Source organism: Crocodylus porosus, unplaced genomic scaffold (assembly GCF_001723895.1).
Source record: "Crocodylus porosus isolate Cpor-Errol unplaced genomic scaffold, CroPor_comp1, whole genome shotgun sequence".
In the NCBI taxonomy this organism is placed as follows: domain Eukaryota; kingdom Metazoa; phylum Chordata; order Crocodylia; family Crocodylidae; genus Crocodylus; species Crocodylus porosus.
This window is the reverse complement of record NW_017728886.1, coordinates 181183575-181204145: the sequence shown is the minus strand read 5'-3', so window position 1 is coordinate 181204145 and position 20571 is coordinate 181183575. Positions and strand designations below refer to the sequence as shown.

General features: G+C 41.9%; 1 protein-coding gene across 12 annotated transcripts in view; it reads left to right on the top strand.

Moving 5' to 3' along the window:
* The first annotated feature begins 6 nt into the window (after positions 1-6).
* The window catches only part of MTCL1 (microtubule crosslinking factor 1), a 181390-nt gene continuing 160825 nt past the window's right edge, over positions 7-20571 (top strand). For 8 of the 12 annotated variants that reach the window (XM_019546105.1, XM_019546086.1, XM_019546139.1 and 5 more), the window contains exon 1: positions 15-80. The gene's annotated coding sequence lies outside the window, so the exon portion shown is untranslated. Of the gene's footprint in view, positions 81-20571 lie in introns of all 12 variants that reach the window. The other 4 variants (XM_019546163.1, XM_019546155.1, XM_019546147.1 and 1 more) reach the window with 1 other exon arrangement.

Sequence of the window (20571 nt, the reverse complement as noted above, 5' to 3'; positions counted from 1 at the left end):
CGCCGCCGCCGCCCCTGGCCGACGAGGACGACCTGCTGCGGGAGATCGAGGAGCTGCGCTCCGAGAATGACTATCTCAAGGCAAGCACCGGGCTTGAGGGGCCGGGGTCGGGGCCGGCCGGCGGGGCGGACACATACACACACCGGCACACATCCATGCACAGCATACACATATATATACGCATGCAGACACACACACACAGAGCATACCCACATATCCAGGCACACAGCAGATACACATATACATGCATACAGGCATGCATAAATAACATGCACACGTGCATATACAAGCATGCACGCACACGTATGAACATACGGACATACATATACATGCATGCACACAGACACCCCCCACCACCTGCCATGCACTACCCTCCTCCCACCCTGGAATTAGGCAGTGGGGAGGGATGCGTTCTGGGGAGGAGGCTTTGCAGATCTCTGGTGCTCTCCGAGGAGCCCGGGAGTTGGAGGGAAACTTTTTTGGGGGGGGGGAGGGGATGAGTGGGTGGGTTTGGCTCCTCTATTGCCCTCCTCAGATTTACTCTACCATACAAGGGCTTCTCTCCTGGGATCTCTGTTGCCAGGAAACCTGCACCTTTCCCAAGCCTCTGCACTGCCCAAGGCGTGCTGAGGGTTGGCTTCTTCAGTTACAATGATGACAATAATAGGAATAGCAAAAATAATAGAAAAATATGACAATGATAGTAGTAATAGTAACAATAATGGTAAAAGTCATAATAGTAATAATAATGACAATGAAATAATAATATAATAATTGTGTTGGTCATGATAATACTAATGACAGAATGAGAGTGATAGTACTAATAGTAATAATGATCGTAGATGATGATGATGATGATTATAATAAATGCCCGGGTGGTGATCACTTTCCTTTAGAAGGTAGCCATTCCAAAAAGTTGCCATTGCACAGCCCAGATCAGTGCTGGGCCTTCATGTGGGGCTGCTTGGCAGAGCCTCATAAAACAAATTTGGACCCATGTTTATAATCCCCTGAGCATTTGACTTTGTGTCAGCAGCAGGGAGATCTCCTCTGAAGCAGTGTTATGGCAAAGCTTGAAAGGGCAGATAAGGGACAAATGCACATTTGATCCTCTTTCTCTACAAAAGCCTGATTTATGGAGGCTGGGTGTATATGAGTGCAACTTTGGACTGTAATGCTGTTATGTTTAGATAGCCGGGATCTCAAATACTGTCTCTTTCTCTCTGCTTGCCTCTCCCTTCCCCTCCTTCTCTCCCTGTGTCCCTCTAAGGCATGGAGATCTCTATATTGGAGGCAGATGCTATACTTTCCAGGAAAAATCTTCTTTACTTTCACTTTCAAACAAAAACTTTTTTCCTCATTGGACAGAGAATGTTAGTGTCAGGATTGTCTGTTATATCACTTAATCGTAGCAAACCTAAGCCATTCATTCATACTGCAATTCTAACTGGCTCTGAAAACAGAAACAGCAGAACAGCAAAAGGCATACTTGCAGCATGATACTAGTAAATATACATTTTTTCTATTTTGTCTGCTCCATTCTCACATATATTTTGGGAAAAAATAGGGCATAAATGAAGGTATTTCTGGCCGCACCTATCTACTGGATCCTTTAACTGGACTTGTGTCTCTGCTGTGCCAAAAGATCATATTGTATATACAAGATTCAGAAAGATCTATAAATAATATTAACTGAGCTTATTGGGCATCCACAGCTACTGTACCATTTGACTTTGCTTCTGATGTTTTCTTGTTTAGCAAATACAGTCTTTACTCAGAATTCTCACTGAAGTCAATGGACTTCATCAGATTGCAACAGAAGAGAATCTAAAAAATTGATGAAGGGGTAATAGGTCATAGTTCATAGTGTAATCTTGAAAGGTAGATATTGTTTGGCTTATGGACATGAGAGAACTTTTTGTGTCTTCAGTAAATTTTGCTGTTTGGATTGGTCCAGTTCAGAGAGGACTGTGGGAACATCAGAGGGACTTAACCATGCTAGGTGACTGGGAAAAAAAAATGGTTAGGTGATGAGAAATGAAGCCTGAGGTTAGTTTTTGCAAGTTAGTGTACATAGGAGGGGAAGAATAGAAATCTGTGTGCACCTTGTGGTATTAAGGGCATAGGAACCCTAAGCCCAGTAGTATATCTGGTGGGAGGTGGGTTCCCCTGCCCCTGATTGGGGAGCCAGGCCCGGGAGCTGCCAAGTCCCCTGCTCCTGATTGGGGAGCCAGGGTAGCAGGCAACCCCTGGGGGCAGGCATAATGCCCCACCCTGGCCAGGAGACAGTTGTCTCCTGGCCTGGTGCTCCCTGCCAGCCCCTGGACTAGCACCCAGGGGAACCTAAAGCTCTGTCTGGTGGCAGCAGGGGCCCATTGCAAGGCCCCAGGAGGTGGGAACAGTTTGCAGCAGATCTGTTCTTGCTTCCCTGCATGTATAGAAGCCTGTTCGGGAGTGCTTACTTGTGAGTAGTTCACTTGCAAGTAAACTGATCCCAGATCAAATGCATGGGTAGAGGCACCCACTCTGGAGTAAATTTAGGAAGGAGTAGGTGCACCTATACATGCTGTTAGCATGCAGCAACAAACTCTGGTGCAGTTTGCACTGGAATTTATTGCTCTCATGTACAATGTTTACATGTGCACCTGGGACCACAGTCCATTGAGCGGTGGTGGCACAGCCACAGCTGGCAGGAACCCCGGGGGTTCAGCCTGCCAGTCCGGAGCTGCTCTACCTCAGCTCAGCATGTTTTGGAGGGACTGGCTAGGGCATGAGAGTGCTACAATGAGGGGCTAGCTGACAGGCATTCCTCTCACCGTGGCACCCTTGTGTCCCAGCCACCTTCAGTCGTGTGGTGGAGTAAATAATTTTGCCATAGGATAGTAGTTGTGTTGGGGAGGTACTATCCTATGGCGGAGTTAATTAGTTAACTGTGGTCTAATAGCGGCACACATGTAGACGTTGACACTTTATTGTGAAGGTAATTAGTCAACTGCAGTGAAGCACACATGTAATGCCCCCAATAAAATTCAGGGGAGATTACTGCATTGCAACTCTCTGGGTGCATCTATATCTGTGTTTTATTGCAGTTGACTAATTAGCTCTGTAGTAAAGCGTCACCATCTATACATGGGCCCATATTAGGGCAATAAATTAACTCTATCATAGTATAGTATTGTTTGGGACAAGTACTATCATACAGCAGAATATTTTATGCCAGTGCAACAAATGTGTTTACGGTGACTCTAGCTAGCTGGGGAACAAGGGTGCTACAGTGTGGGTCTAACCGGCAGGCAGCCCCTGCACTGTAGCACCCTCATGCCCCATCCAGCCTCTCCTCTGCCCAACACCTGGAGCCTGTGGCTGACCACTTAGGCACTCTGCTAGACAGGGGCTGCATCACCCCAGCTCAACATGCATGTACCCGGGAGAAATAAACTTTGGTGCAGGGTTTATTTCTTTGCCCTAAATGCAGCCTCTTACTATGAGGGTAGTTAAGCATAGGAACGGGCCACTTAGGTTGTAGAATCTCCAGCTCTGGAACCTTTCAGGTGCAGGTTAGACAGACATTTGACTGGGATGGTTAGTCAGGGATGATCCTGTCTTGAACAGATGGCCGGACTAGATGACTTTACGAGGTCCCTTCTAGCTCTACTTTCCTATGATCCTATGAACTTTGTTGCATTTCCACCCCTTAATGTGGAGGAACAGATTATCTTACATCTGCCTCCTGTGAGGTTCCTTACACTTCTCTCTGAAGAACTTGGTGCTGGCCACCGTCAGATAAGATACTCAACGGGGAGGGCCTCAGTTCTGGTCCAGTACGGGGAGTTCTATGTAAAAGTGATTGATTCAAAATAATTTCCAGCTTCTTTCTTTAAGTAAGAGCCATGTTTTTGTGTCAGCCACATTCAAGTTTTTATCATACGTAGTAGTCAAGCCCCAGCAGCTGCTTACTCTTCTTTAATTTGCACAATTACGTTTTTCATTTGTCTCCATAAAAACACTTCTCTATAAAAAACAAACAAACATGTTTTTTATTCTTTTAAAAATTTGAACCACAACATCACATAGGTATTCAACTGGTTGGTTTGTTTATTGTTTTTGTTTACAATGCAGTTTTCCCTTTTCCTAAGGACTTGACGTCTGTTGTAATTGGAGATGGTTTAAAGAATGAGTAAACTGTCACCCATAAGGGGACAAATGATGAGGGAAATCCCTGAAGAAACAGTTAATTTGTTGAGCATGTTCATTTGTTGAATTCTCCAGTGTGTAGTCCAGAAAGCGAGTCTGGCATTCACTATCTGCTCACAGCTTTCCCTCCTGGCAGCTGGATCTTGACAGTTGGTGCAGCTTTGAAGGAACCTTTCTGGGAATTAATCTTATATGCAGTATATTTAAAAAGAAAAAAGTTTCAGCTCATGGCACTGTTTTCAATCAGACTTACTGTCTTGCTAAGGATTAATAGAAATTAAAAAGTTGATGGTTTTTAAGTTGATGGCAAATCAATAAACCAAACTCCATATTTTGAGTTATATAATAAGAGCAAATAATTTAAGCTTTTTTTTTCTAGGATGCTTTGTGAGGAAGGTAATGGATCTTGCAGATAGCTGATCATGAGCTTCACTATGTACCCTGTGACGTTATACTCTTATCTGGCATAAATTGCCATAGCTCCTGTGACCCTGTGCCAGTTTAGTCCACGAATAGACACCTAACCATAGCATCTAAAGCAGTGGCTCCCAACGTTGGGGCATAACCCAAATCAGGGTTGCAGGGGGGTCCGCCCCTCTCTCTGCCCGTTCCACCTCCAGGGCTTTCTCAGTGCATGATCTGTGCTGCTCTCATTGCTGCTACCCCTCGCAATCTCAGCCTGGCCCGTGCTCTGCTGGTGTCGCCAGGCACGAGTGAGTTGGTGGTGGGGGCGGGGGTCATGAGCCGGATTAAGGGTTGCAGCAAAAAGTTGGGAGCCACTGATCTAAAGTTAAATTATAGGGTATTTATAAAGTCCTTTTGCAATTTTAAACTTTAATAACTTTGGATGTACACACGAGAGAAGCAAACTGTAAGTGGTGATTGAAACTATAATTCATTTAGTTTTAACACAATACAGCTCAAATTTCTGGACCTCAGCATAACTGCCATCTTTCATGATACATCATTCAATCTGATTTTTCCAACTTGTAATAAACATTTTCCAGTTGCTACTGAGTGATTTCATGAACTGCATATGTGATCCTTACCCTATGCATAGCTTACACTATGCTAAAAAACTTAATGAATTATGCTTTCAATGGCCCTTTACAGTGTGCAAGTTTACAAGTTTAAAGTTTAAGTTATTAAAGTTTAAAGTTTGAAGGATGAGCATCTAATCTACACAATTTCCCTGTTATAACCTCTGTCTGTATTCCTTGCTTGTCACTTTGAATTCAGTCTAAGATCTTCATATCTTTGTATTGTATGGTATCTAGTGTGTTTTCTGAGTACTGTAAGCCAACAATTTAAAAATATACCACCGTACAGGCAACCCCCCACTTAGTGCTTTTAACTGGTTCCTGAAAAAACGGGTGTTAAGTGAAACCGAAAGCATTCGATGACCCAAGATGGCGATTGCAAGTGTTTTTTATGACCCAAGATAGTGACCACGAACATTATAATGAAACTCACTGACCACTAAGTGGAAATGGGTATCAATTTAAAACGAGCGTTATAACAAAATAGCGCTAAGTGAAAGAGCAGTAAGCAGGGGTTGCCTGTAGAGCCAAACGCAAATAGGATCCATGCATTTCATGTTTTCTGCAATGTATTATCCTTCACATATGTACCTCAGGAAGTGCAAACTACCAAATGAAAGTGTTTTTTTTAATATTTTATTTTAATGGCGCTTTTGAAATCTAAAATAGAGACATTATCAACTAGTTTAAAACTTGTAGTATATCAGTACATTGCTGTACTTCATATACTGAGTTGATATTTCATAATTGACTCATTTACACATATTTTAGTAAGCCTTTTTGGGGTTTTTTTAAAGCTATATATGCAGAAAGAATGGTATCATGTTATTTTTTGAGGCAACACTGTGATAATCACTGTGAAATAATGTCACAGTGGAGCCACAAAGTAGTCAGGCAATAGAATACAAGCAAAGAGAACACAAGTTGATAAATTAATAAATTACTGCAAATTTAATTTAAAATTAAATTTTAAATGGTTCTGTTTTTTAAGTTCAACCCTGCTTATAATAAGAAAACTGTGAATACACAAGTTTGTGTGTTTCAGGTTTATTTTGCAGACTGCAATACATAGAAAAGGGTGTGCAACTACCAATCCTGAGAGAAGGGAATATAGCAGCTGAAAGATTTATTAAGAGCTCTAGCCTTTCCTCACCAAAGTCATTCATACAGGATTAGGCTGTATCCGGTCTTCCCTTTTCTGCCATGGAAGTCAATAGGAGTCTTAGCACTAAGTTTCCTCCCCTCTGGCTGGCCACCCCGGCCTCACGGCAGAGCCAGCACAGAAGGGTGTGGCCCCTTCCGCTGCCCATGCCTTTCTCAGGGTGTCCTGGGCCCTTCCAGGGACACGGTGGGAGGGGGGTTCCTGCCACAGTGCGTACCTTGGGGGAGGCATGGGAGTATGTGCCCCCCCCGGAGTGTGTACAGGGCAGAGGTGGGCTGTCTGCTACACTCTGGGCTCTGCACCCTGCCACTGTTGGCTCAGGAGTTATGTGCAATGCCATGTGCCTGCCACACGCTGGCTGTGCCACGTCCCCTGCCTGCCTGGCAGTGGGAGGCACGTGACGTCACACATGGCTCCCAAGGCAATGGTAGCAGGGCATACAGCCCAGCACGCAGTGGGCAGCCTGCCTCTGCCCCGTGCATAAATCCAACAGGTATGTGCCCCATGCCTCTCAGGGTGTACACAGCAGCAGGACCCCCTGTGCCCTGGACAAGCCACCTGGGGCTCCAACCATCCCATGACCTGCCCTGGGGCCCTATTCACCCCAGCCCCTGCCCCTGGCTCTGCCCTAGTCCCTCCCTGATTGAGGCCACGATTTGCTCCCCCCCTTTTTCCCCCAAACACTTACCTGCTGGTTGCTGGTCCACATGTGGCCATGCTGCATTCCCAGCTGCCTGCATGGGTGTCTGTGTCTGTGCATGCCCCTCTCCCTGGCCTTGCGCTGCCTATGCATACCACAGTTGGGGAACCACTGTTCTAAAATAACACTTGAATTTCTTGATAAGTATCTTACTTTATCTTTCTCATTATTTCTTAGCAGTGACTTAAGTTAAAATATCACTGGAACAGATAACATTGCAGGGTGGGTGTTGACATCCCCAAACCAGGTTAATTTTTATTTAAAATCACAGAATATATATTTATATGGTTATATTATAGTTTGCAACTCTTTGCTTCTCTTTTATTGTAGACCTCAATTTAATTCTTCAGGCCCATGCATTTGAATATGGTATACAAATATGGATCAGCATTTTTCACCCAAAGAATATTGTAGTTGCATTCACTGGTATAAAGTAACTTGGTGTGTGCCATAGGATCTCTACAGAGCAAAAATCAGAACTAATGTGAGTGATTTTTTCATTTAGTGAGGGTCACAGAGGTTATAAAAGCAAAGATTATTCTTGGCCTGTTTTTTTGATGCGTCCCTTTTCAAACCTAATAAGTATTAGTCATGTGGAAGAATAGAAGTAATAACCCTAGGTCTCAAAATAAAGTGGATCATTTCAGACATAGGTCAGTCAGCTGTTAGCATGAAATGTCAGTTGGGTAAACAAAGGCAGAGGGTCCGAGTGTCTTGTTATCCACAGCTGTGGCTCTGCTGAAAACGCTTCATTGTCCAGAGGGAAGCAGAGTGGATTATTTGTATAATGTGATAGACAATAGTTTCTGTCTGTAGCTCTGAGTAGATTATATTAATGTTGCACTAACCAGATGACTACTCCAGCCGTTTAAATGATCACAGTTAAGGAAATGTACTGAAACGGTAATAGTTCTGATTGTATTAAATACATAAACTACCAGAGGTTTTATTCTGTTTTTTGTCTTCCAGTGTGCAACAGAAAAGTGTCCTAAAATCTTAGATATTCCTAACATTAGAATTATCAGAATTCTGTTTTTGTTTTGTGCAACTGATCTATAGTGTTATTATGCTAACAACAGATATTAACGTTTGAGGGTTGGTTTAGGATTTTTAAAGGTTGAAAATTGAACAATATTGTGATTCATCAAGAGATTGTTTAACAAAAAACAGTCTTTTAGGTGTATACCTACTCCTCTTGTACCTCTGTTGAAGTTAGTGAAGTTGCATGTTAAAGTCATTTTGTCCTTTCCAATTACACCATCTTCTATTTAATGATACCCTGAGGTATTCAAAATATGGAAATGAAGATGACACAAAAATTCCAGCTCAAGAATCTTTTAATATCCTTAAGATTTAAAAAAATTCTGTGTACTCGGTGCTCAGTCCCTGAAATTCAGTGCTTCAGCAATTCTTGATTTTTCCCTTGATTTGATTGGATATGTAATCTTTAATTCCTGAACAAATATAGTCATATATTATAAACATTCTATTTGACTGGATTTTAAAAAGTGATGTATATGTTTTCTGCATGTATAATGTTTTCGCCTAATTTGATTTTGTTTTAATAATCTAAAAAGAAAAAGTTCCATTTAAATTTTCTGATACTGTGGTATTACTAAATTAGAACATAATGTCTCAATGCTAATGTGTTGTAGTTCAATAAAACCTTAAACACTAAGTTTGACATGACATGCAGTTGTAAAGTGTTTGTTATGGACATTTAATTCTTCTGCATATAATCTTTCCCTAATAATTGTTCCCCCAAATTCCAATTATCTGGTAGATATTTAAGGTCTGATTCTTTAATCCTTATTCACATTGATTTGCACCTACTTATGTGGGTAGTCCTGTTGATTTTACCAGAAAATATCCCCATGCAGAAGAACTGAAAAATTCAACTTCCTGTTTTTAGAATCCCAGATACAATCCGTCCCTATAATCTATGCTACTTATGTTTTAGTACAAATTAAATTGGTAACAAACTTAGTATGACAATTATAATTGTATTGATATGATAACAGTTTCTCTTCTGATCATGCAAGTCTTCAATTTGCATAATAAGGAAGAGTAATGAATTAACCTATTTCTGTTTTGGCAATACTGGAAGATAAAAGAGTGCATGTGGTTTTTTTTCTTGCACCCATGTATACTCTGGTCCAGTAGATTGATTAGGGAACCAAAAATCCCAAAGTCGGAAAAAGCTTCTGAGTATTAATCCTGCATCAGTTACTTACTCATTAAAGGCTAGATCCTTGCATCTGTACCATGCTTCCCAGCTAAGTGGATTTCCACATGACTGTAGGGGTACTCTGAAAATGGATCTGCCATATTTACTCAAATTTAAGATGATGCCCCAGTAATTAGATTCTATATATGGTAAATTTGTAAATGTTAAAATTTTTCATCTAATTATTAGAAGGTCATCTTAAATTCATCCCACTCACTGCTGTGGCAGGAAAAGCAGTTGCGGGGGTGGCGGACCAGTAGGGGGAAGAGATGCTTGTCCTCCCTGCCTCTCCCCTGCAGCCTCTGCCTCCCTTGCCCCCACTTTTTACTGTTTGTCGCAGGCCCATGACACAGGAGCTGCTGCCACTGCTCCTGCTTCTGGATGGCTGGGCTGGGGCTGGAGATGCTTTGTGTCCTGGGACAGAATGGAGCAGGGATGTGATAGACATTAAATGGCAGTGAGGCAGAGGCTGCAGGGGTCAGAGATGGTATGGAAGGCAGAGGCAGCGGAGAAGGTTCTGTGGGGGGGAGGCAGCTGCTGTGGCTGTGGCTGTGGCTGTGGCTCTGACCCTGACCCTGACCCAGACTCTGAGTTGGGGCCGAGTCAGAACCACAGCAGCTGTCTGCCTCCCTTTTCTGCTTTGTGCTCAAATCTAAGATGGCGGGCTCCCCGCCTCCCCGTGTTGAATGAGGGGGGAGGGAACCTTTTCTTGGATTTAAGTAAATACTGTATTTTGTAGCAACAAGACATTGATTATCTTGGGCAAGTCATCTAGGTTGATTTTATTTTTATTTTTGTATTTTTGAGAGAGAAATTTGGCAGGTACTGTAAATCTAAAAAAAACCCTGGTTTTTTTTTCTAGGAGTGCTGAGTTCCCATGTCTTCCATTGAATTCATTGGGATATACAGATAATCAGTAACTCCAGAAATCAGTATCTTTCATATAAGTGCTTAAAGCTTATGTTAGTCACCCAAATTTGAAAATATTAGCCTCCACCTGTCGTAGTGTCAGCACCCTTAATATAGAGATAGTGCTTTGTACTTTTGTAAAATGCTTTCACATCTATAGATGAAACCCTAAGTTATTAGTGGTGGGCTATATGGAGAACTGATATAATATGGACACTTGATGTGCCATGTTTCTGATCACCTGAAGATATCTTCAAGCCTCAACCTGAGGGGCTAATATCTCCTTGACCATGCTGCATAGCGGAGAAAGAAAACCTCTGAACTCTTTAGGGGAGGAACATGAAAAGAAAGTGGAGTTTCCTTATCTCATGGCTGTCTTTAGTCCTCTCCACTTTTTCAGAGTATTAGGTGATCTTGGCCTGTCTAGAAGGTATCATGACTAGCCAGAAGAGAGAAGATTTAGAGAATCTGTACAATACATTTCTGTCTTAAGTGTATCAAGGCACTGGAAATTATGAAATAGTATGCATTATGGAGAATAATTTCTCCCTGAAGTTTTAAGGCTTGGCAACGTAGTATAGAGGACCTACCAGTGCTAAGAGACAGTATTTCTTGGAACCTCAGTTTTGAATGATAGTTGACTATGATACCTCCCAACCATTGTGCTTTACAAAAGCGTGGAGTGTTATCATCAATAAAATTAATAATGAATAAGTGCTGGCAACATACTTGACACTGTACAAAATACAAACAAGAGAGCGATCTTCATAGATTCATCTTGAAGATAGACATACAAAGTGATATTTTATCAGGAAATCAAGAGGAAGGTAATTCCTTTTCCTATCTTCCATATTGTGATTTCATATCTTTGCCTTCATTTATGGCTTCTGCAAGGATCAGAATGAGGATAGGAGAGAGGCCTGTAATACTTTGTTGGGGGGCAGGGCCATGGTAGAACATAAAGAGAACAAAGGGCTTGACTCTTCCCCCTGCTTATGCCAATGTTGATTGGGACTAAGTGTACTGCTGGTGATATCCAGGAAGATCAAACTCAGGGACTGCAGAATAGTAAAGTAATATGTAAGAAAAGGCAGTTTGTCTGCCTTAAATTTGATGGATGGGAGAATGTAATATATGTCATTGAGGACTATCAGTTTCAAATATGCATATCAACTGAGTACCATTCACATCTCTAAGTAAATACAAAATGTGTCAGTTTTAAGAAGATATTTACTGGATGTTTTGGTGGTATGGCTGGGATTCTCCAGTGTATTTAGCCTTGCGCTTCCTAAACTAATTCAATAGCATAACAAGAATATACAGACTAAAATAAATTGCCACCTAGTGGGCACATCTACAAGAGATGTTGATTGTGAAGTTGACTAGTTAACTGTGCACTAAACATCTCAGCATCTACACACGTACCCCTATTAGGGTGCACAAAACTAATAAACTCTACAGCAGAATAGCCTTGTAAAATACAAGTAGCACCCTACTGTGGCAGACAGGGTTCTTCGGGTGAGTCTCATATCTTTTATTAGACCAACTTAAATAGTTGGAAAACAATTATTAAGCAAGCTTTCGGGTTCAAAAACCCTTCCTCAGGGTAAGGAAGTTTCAGCAGTTGGTGTGTGCTCTTCCTGGATGGAATGAAGAGTAAAGAAGCCAGAGGCTGGGCTGGTATGTATACAAGACAGGTAGTCAGTGAAAATGTAGATTGAGGAGTCGGTGGGTGAGAGACAGGCTTGGTGGGGTGGGGAAGAGAGAGAAGGGGGTTTAAATAGTGGAGAGATACCTAGGGAGTCAGATGTCAGGCAGGTTATAATGTGTCATAAATCCAATGTCTATATTTAGTCCATGATTTTTAGTATCCAGGAGGTTGATGAAGTGCAGTTCATAGGCTCGTCTCTGGGAAGTGTTTTTTGTAAGTTTCCTTTGAAGATCAGGACTGAGAGATTGGGGAGAGGGTGGTTTTCTTGTGAGAAATGTGCCCCCACAGGTAATTGGGTATTCCTGTCTTTGATAGATTTCCGGTGTGCATTCATTATGGTGCGCAGTTGTTGTTTGAGCAGAATTCCTGGGTCTTACAGCTGCACCTCCAGAAATGTAATATATCTCATCCAATGCACCAAATGCCCAGATGGAAAATACGTAGGAGAGACCAAACAACAACTGCGCACCAGAATGAATGCACACCGGGCCAGATTTTTAAAAGAATTTAGGTGCCTAACTTGATTTCAGTGCAAGCTAGTCACCTAAACACCTAGTCCTTGGCCCTGGGGATAAGCAAGCTTGGTCTTCCACGTCAAGTTATACATTGCATCCAGTGACAATAGATATAGATATAGGGACAGTCGTCTATAGGAAATACAACTTTTCTGTCTGGAGAGCCTGGAAGACCTGCTGAATTTTCACCATGGCATTTTGCATCTGGATAGACTATAATCTCCATAGCTATAGAATAGTAGTTTTGAATGGTCAGATATTCACTAATAGAGAATCGAAGAGTAAGAAAATGTTAATATTTTCTCAGACTGTAAAGATATTCCTAGCTTTCTGCACTCAGAAAAATTCACATATTGTACTCATAGCTTTTTTTGACCTTTGGCTTCCTGCATTCATTATTCCTGAATACTTTTTACAGTGTCCTCATTTCAAAGCAAATATTGTTATACACTATATGGATAACTTGCATTCTGTTTGCCTTGATTTAAGAAAAAATTGCTGGTATGTTTTTCTTCTTTGAAAACTTTGCTTTGTTTGCATCAATGTCATGTGTTTGTGTGGTCAGGCTGACATTTGGGAAGAAAAACTGCTTAACATTTCCCAAAGTAATAATAGTCCCTTTCCTAGAGGCCTGAAGTTATTGCCTGCTTGCTTGTTTGTTTTATATGGTGCCCATCCTAAAGAGACTCAGGATAGCTTATAGTAAGAGAACAAAATAACTTACAAAACAGGAGACTAGAGAAGACATAACTTAGAAAAGAACTAGAATATCAACATAAAACAGAGAGCCTCTAAACAATACTTCAGTGTAGCTATGTTTGCTAACTGCCTGCCCAAACTGGAAGGACTTACAGTGCATCTGAAAGGTGTCCAGGCATGGCCTTTTGTAGACTTTAAAAGGGAGAGCATTCCAGAGCTGAGATAAGACTACTGAGAATGACCTGCCATGGCTTTTCACCAAGCTGACTTCATGTACTTGCAGGCTTTTGGCTGACATTAGGGATTGTGGGGGTAAGGAAGAAAGTAGTCTCTTAGGAATACGGGGCATAGACTGTTTAGGGCCCTATGGTAAACCAGGACTTTGAATTGCACTCAGAATGCTGTTGGGAGCCAGTGAAGACCCTGGAGCACTGGGGTTATGTGCTCCTGGCAACTTATCCCCCCGTCAGAAGGTTGGCCACTGGGTTCTACACTAGGTGTAGCTTTCTGGAAGGTCTGCAAGGGCCCCACAGAAAGTGCATTATAGTAGTCCAGACTTGAGGTTACCAAGGCATGGGTGATGGTGTCCAGATCAGTATCTGAGAGAAAGAATCGCAGCCTTAACGCTAAATCAGGGGCGGGCAGAATATAGTCTGTAGGCCAGATCTGGCCTGCCTACTGATTGCATCTGGCCCATGGTTGGCTGGCCATGAACTCATGGGATGAGGCCTTGGGCAGCCAGTGGCTCTGACTTTGGCTACTGCATGGTTTTTGGCAGGTGGGACTGGTTCCACTCCATGCTGATGCGGCAGTATCAGCTCTGGACCCAGGCGGATGTCCTGATTCCCACTTGAAACCTGTTGGCTGCATCCACAGCTGATGCCAGTACCCACCTGGGACTGCTTCTGGTGCACTAGGTGGGTGATGGCATAAGCTGCAAACATGGCCAGCAGGTTCTTGGCTAGGTTGGGGATTGGGGTGTGCTGCACCGCCTAGCAGGGTGGGGATTGGAGAGGGAGAAAGTGAGGAGGACAGAGAGGAAGATAGGGTTTGAAGCATTCTGCAGCTCTGGGCAGGGTGGGTAGCAGAGAGAGAGAGAGCAAAAGAGATGAGAGAGATGGGGATCAGGGCATACGCAGCACTGGGTGGGGTGGGGATCAGAACAAGGGAGAGAAAAATGTGTGGCCATCATGAGGACACCAAAACTCATTAAGTGGCCCTCTGGCCAAAATAATTGCCCACCCCTATCTTAGAGAGTTTTGGTGAGCTGTTGTGGGCCAGGGGAGAGGTGCTGGCCCAGCCTGCAACAGCTCAGCAAACCTCCCTGAGTGGCCCTCCAGCCCAAATAATTACTTAACCCTGCACTAGATGGAGGGGTGAAATGCACTCCTACGTACCAGTGCCTCCTGAAAATCCAGGTGCAGCAGGGGATCCAGGAGTACCCCAAGGCTGAAACCTGAGTGACAAGGGGAGGCTGAACCCCATCCCAGTCCCTGCAAGTCAGCAGTCTGCCCCCCACTATCACCTCTGTCTGGGCTGGATTCTATTTCAGTTGATGCAACTGCATCCAAACCCCAACCTCTGCTACACGTTGGGAAATGACTAAGACTGCAGGGCCAGGGTGAGAAGAGAAAAAGAGATAGAGCTGAGTATCAATGTCATCATTGTTTCTGAAGTTAATAACACACCTCCTATCAACTGCATTGGGAGTAGAATCTGGCCTTTATCTTTTTTCAGAGGCAAAAAGTGAGGCTCTTAAGGTTCTCGGGGCTGGATTTTACTCCTGAAATACCAGTTCAGTATTTTGGCAATGAGTTGTTTTATTAACTACATCAGATCAGTTCTCCATTACTAGATACAAAAAAGAAATATCTATTTGTTTATTTACTTAATTTGACTGCTATTAAGTGTCCAATCCAGGTTCTCTCTGCATTTTACCAAGTTAAAATTCTCAGCGTGAAAGATCACAATCACAGAAGATCATATGAGTAATATTCTAATGGATACTCACAATAATAAGTCATAATTAACTTACGGGGTTGATTTATCCACCATTTCCAAATATTATTAAACAATATTTATAAGCTTCTCAGTTTGGGAGCTATTATAGGTCTGGCCCTACTGTGCTTGCACTTTAATTCTGATTATGATTGACATATTTTCCTCTGCTGTGGTTCAATTGCCAAATTGACAAAGTTGGGCTATCATAGTTTTAGCTGCAATTTCCACTTCCCTGAGTCTTTTCTCTACTTCTGTTGTGAGGACTGCAAATCATCACTTTTAGTATTCACTTTCTCTAAGACGCTCTGAATAGAATTCTCTCAATTAAAGCAAGTAACTAAACCGCCAGGCTAGTCTCTCTGGTACCCTGTTTGTGCCTGGGAGCTCCCACTAAGAAACTGTATGTGCAGTGTGAAAAAGCAAAATTGTTTCTCATTGTAGTTTGGGTTTTGGACATGTTTTACATGAGTTGCAGTGCCTGGTCTTCACTGCACATTCACTCAGTGTTATGCTGACCTATTAAACCTATTAAAATCAGGTTTTAAGAGAATTGACACTCCATAGTTGTATGTAGACTCTCTTTCGACTAGTTTAGTGTTCCAACCTGACTTAAGACACTTGGAAACTAAAAACAGGTTTTTAATCCTTTTATTTCCTTGTTTAAAAATCATTACCTCAGTGCACAAATTTAAGCTGTCTCATTTCATTGGTTTAACCTTAACAGCTGTGGTTTAGCAGAAGCTATCCTAAGGTCTTAAGTAGGATAGAATTATAAGCACCTGTTTAAAAAAGAAGAGAATAAAATAGCAGTTCTTAAATAATTTCTTCAGTGAAAGTGGTTAGACCTGCATCTTTTCTGTATAGGCATCCCTTACTCTTTACAACTGTTTTCCTGTTTTGTTAGAAGCAAGATCAGGACCTTATTGGCTAAGTACAGAGAGCCAAAAAGCCCGAGACTGAGTTGACTCAGACTTCACAGGTTATTTTAAGCTGTGTAGATTGAACCGAGAAGCAAATGAACAGACATTCACTTTAGATTCTGGCAATGCAGCCACATGCCTGTAATAGCCCAGGCAAGGCACCAGGGGGTACTAGAGCACACCTCCCTGCTCAGCTGGAGCAGACAGCTTGAGCCAAGGCTAACCCACCCACCCTGCAAAGCATCCTGGGATGCTGGGGGCAGTGAGTTAACTTGAATCTGGAGGGGATCTGGGACAGAATTTTAATAAACCAATTTAACCTAAATCAGTTAAGTCTGATACTACATCCATCCAGGTATATCTTAAACTGGTTTTGTCCAGTTTGAAAGCAGTTTATATGCACAGAAGTTCTATTGTGATACAGATTTGAACCAGTTTCCAATCACTTATACTAGTTTATGTGTAATTTCTGTCCCTAGGTTGTGAGTAATGAAAAAGATTTATAATTTCTTTGACCTTCTCTCACTCAGAATCCTGAAGGGCTACAGTATAAAGTCATGCTCTGAAACTACATTTTTTGGATGTTATTGTGATATTTCAGAGACATAGGATTGTACCAGCATTTTGGATGTGTTAATGTTTAAAATAGATTTTACCACATGAAAGCACCTGGTCTGTCCCCTTTCCTTGAGCTGGAGAATGTGCACTGATACAAGCTACAGAAAACACAACGGCATATTTTCATAGGCTACACAAGTAGCATTAACAAGACTATCAATATGTACAGTCTATGCAACTATTTCCCCATAACATTCTGTGAAGTAATTGGGCCCTTTGGTCATGCTCTGATGGAAACTTCTGCATGGTGGGTTTTCCCACCCCCCTTTCAGTTTGGATTTGTTTCTGCTAAATACTATATGAAGCATATCATGGGTTTGAAGGCAATTTGGATTGTTCCCTTATATGGTCAAAAATGCTGAGGCCATCATTTGAAATCTGTACTAGAATGCATTGTTGTCCAACTCTGAAATTCACTGACATGCTGAAGTACTGCTAAACACCCCTGTGGCCAGAACACCCACCTCTCCCTGTAAAGATTCAGAGGGTGAGGAAAAATAAAAGTGAAGAGCCCTGAGTGGTTTTTAAAGCACACTTTTTGAAAGTGTACCCTAATTTCTAGTTCATGCATCAAGTTATATGTAAAAGAAACAGAAACATTGAATGAACTTGAGAATAAACAGAGGCTAGGATAAAAATGACAGTATGCCAAAATGTGAGCTATAAGGAGAAAGGTTAAGAGAATTTAACCTGTGTAATCTAGAGTAAAAACTAAGGGAAGATGTGGCTATGTATAGAAATACAAAGTTCCTGTACACAAGCTGGGATGCTGCTCTGACGCGCTGTAATTACAGCACATCAGAACAGACTTAATTAATCGAGTCTGCTGGAGCATAGTAATTACTGCGCTCTGGCCAGCCTCCACATCTTGTGTATCCATGTGCTTGCACTTCAAAATGGCAGTGGGGGTTATTTAACTAAAACTCATTTGACAAGCTTTAGATAAAGTGTCCCTGCCGCCATTTCCAAGCGTGGGGACGCTGATACATGAGATGTTCCAGGTGCTTTAGTTAGAGTGGCTCTTTAATTAGAGTCTGCTCTAACTAAAGCACTCCTGCCACCACCCTCAGAGCACATGTATAGATGCCCATAGTTCTTGTTTGCTTAAGAGGCTTTGCTGGGAACCATTATGGTGGAGTGACTGATGGAGAGGACATAAGCAGGAGGCTAATACTAGTTCAGTGATGAGACCTGGGTCATTGTGGACCTGGATGAGACAGTCAGCAGAAATGATTTGTTGAGACAAGACAGAAGATGAGGAAAAGCTATTTGGATGCTCTTGAAGAGCAGCACATTTTTCTTTGCTTCACTTTTCCTTAGAACAAAGTCCTCCTGTCTAGGTTTGTAAGCAGGCATTATTTGATTTTTGGGTAGGCATGTGTTAGGTAGGCTGTTGGGAGTTTTGGGACCTGCTTAGTTTAAATGGGGTGATTATTTCAAGGTTGTTGGGTGAAATGATGAGAGTTTCAGTCTCCAATTGGGGTTGTAATCAGTAGATTCTGATGTGTGCATAAATCCTCATAGGCACAGTTAGTTTAACTACTTTACTTGATTATTTGTTTCTGGGCAGTGGCCAGTTCTTTGTCCATGCACTGAACTGAATAAATAGGAAATTTAATAAGTAGGAAATGGTGTCAGAACTTTTCATCTGTAGGAACTACATGGATTTTTTTCCCTCCAAGCATGGTCCTTAGTGCTTGGAATAGCAGGGAGTATTCATGTATTCTTTGGCAACAGATGCCATTCCTTACCCTAAAACTGTGTTTCATAATTCCCTATTTAAAAATAATTGTTGATTCTAACTCTTATAATAGTAAAGGCAATCCAAAAACATATTAATAGAATTTAAGCCATATTGGTGTACCCATTCTTCATGTTTGGGTAGTTTAAAATAATGGCCTAGACAGGTGTGAGTGACTCTATTCTTCTGCATGATTGTGTTGATTGAAATCTAAAGATAGCCATTTAAAAATTAATCATTGTATCAGAAATACCTAGGCTTATAATAAAATACTATTTTTTTGGGTTCCAAAGCCACTGTCCCCTAAGCAGCTATTAAAACTTCCACCCTTCCTTACCCTGAAAACTTTTACTATGTGCAGTTACGTATTTAAACAAAAATGTGTAGCAAAATTATAATTTGAGGACAATAAAAGCAAAGAAACAAAACAGAAACACAATGCTGAGATAAACAAATCAAAGCGAAATTGTATTTTTCACATTTTTTTTCATTTAAATTTTATATTAATTTAAAAATGAAACAGCTAACTTAGCTGGAGAAATCAGGTAGCTTGTTACAGGTTCTGGGTGCTGCCTGGACAGAGTACACAGGACTTTGATCATCTGAAAGAATTATTTTCAGTTCATTGCTTGCTGGGATTGCTTGCATGTTGTACACTATTCCTGGTTGATTAAGTTGCAAGTGTTTACCTTCATTGCAGAAGTCAGCTCACATTATGTACACACAGATATCTTTTTTTGCATATCTGTAGCTGAAATAAAAGTGGACACACTGTGAAATAACTTTCAAGGGATTTTTGGGGGGGATTATTTTTTTTTCTGTGCTTGTACTACATACAGGCCAACTTCCAGGTTTATAAATTGTAATTTATAGTAATGCGCTAAAATGAACCAGATACAGACTTATTTTTGGTGGGATATTGTGGGAAAGCATATCTGTCCCTTCTGAACAGCAGGGAGAATGGCAGGAAGGTATAAAGGGACTCAAATGATGGTAACCTACATCCACCCTACCAAGTGATCATGTCAGTTGGTAACAAGTTATATTCATTACAATATTGGTTTGTGCTCTATATGAGCCAGCCAACTTGAGATAAAATATCACCAGGCCCAAATTGAGGGTTTAGGGATATACAAAGAAGTTGAGCTCAAGACTACACTTGAGCTCACTTGTAGCAACTTGAGTTCGCTCATGATAACTTAAGTCAACTTTGCAGTAAAAAAATCTAGTCTTGCTAATAAAGTTAAATCAAGTTTGATGTGGCTTCTTTTGACTACAGTGTTATATACACAGGACTGATTTCTAGCTATAACAAGTTGGTATGAAGGCTAGGGACAGATATTCAAAAAGCCTGAGCCTGAATTGATTCAATCCCTGCAGGTTAGTCTAACCTGGCTAGGCTGAACTGGTTTGTAATGGCAGACATTCTCTCTGGACTGAGGAAATTCAGACACATGCTTGCAGTGTCTCAGGCTAGAAGCCAGGGGGTGCTAAAGCAACCCTCCCTTCCCTTGTACAGTACTGAGCTGAGGGGGAGGTGTGGCCAGGCCCCCACAGGGCCTCTGATTAGGGAGGTCTGCCTGCATGGTCCCAGTCTTTTCCCTGCTGGCTACTCAAGGGGTAGGAGTATTGCCAGACCCCAGCCACCTGCTAGCACTCCAAGGCAAGGGGGACAGGGGTGGGGGGTGTACAGTGCATGGATCTGTTGATGATATGGAGCTTTTCAATCTCCCCCTATTGCTCCAGTGGCTGCTAAATGGAAGGAACAGAAAGAGGAAATATTATGGCCCAGTACTTTTCTTACTTACCGTAACTTGCCTTAGAAGGGGGATTTTTCACTCCTTTCAGGGTGTAGTGACTTCTATGCCAGGGAGCACTTTCTGAGATAGACATGAACAATGTGCATGATAATTGTATAACCTTAGCGCTGAGATCCTGATCAGAACTAGATCTCATTATTCTTAATACCATGGGAATATATATGAAGCCATGATTTCTGCCCCAGGCTTGGTACAGACATTATAGCTAGCAGTTTGGGGGTTAGATCAAGTTAAAAGTGGCCCACAGTCTAAGGTAAGTCCAGGTGGGTAGGATGGGGGGGCTAGTGGCAAGGCCTAGGAGGCAAGGGGGGGGC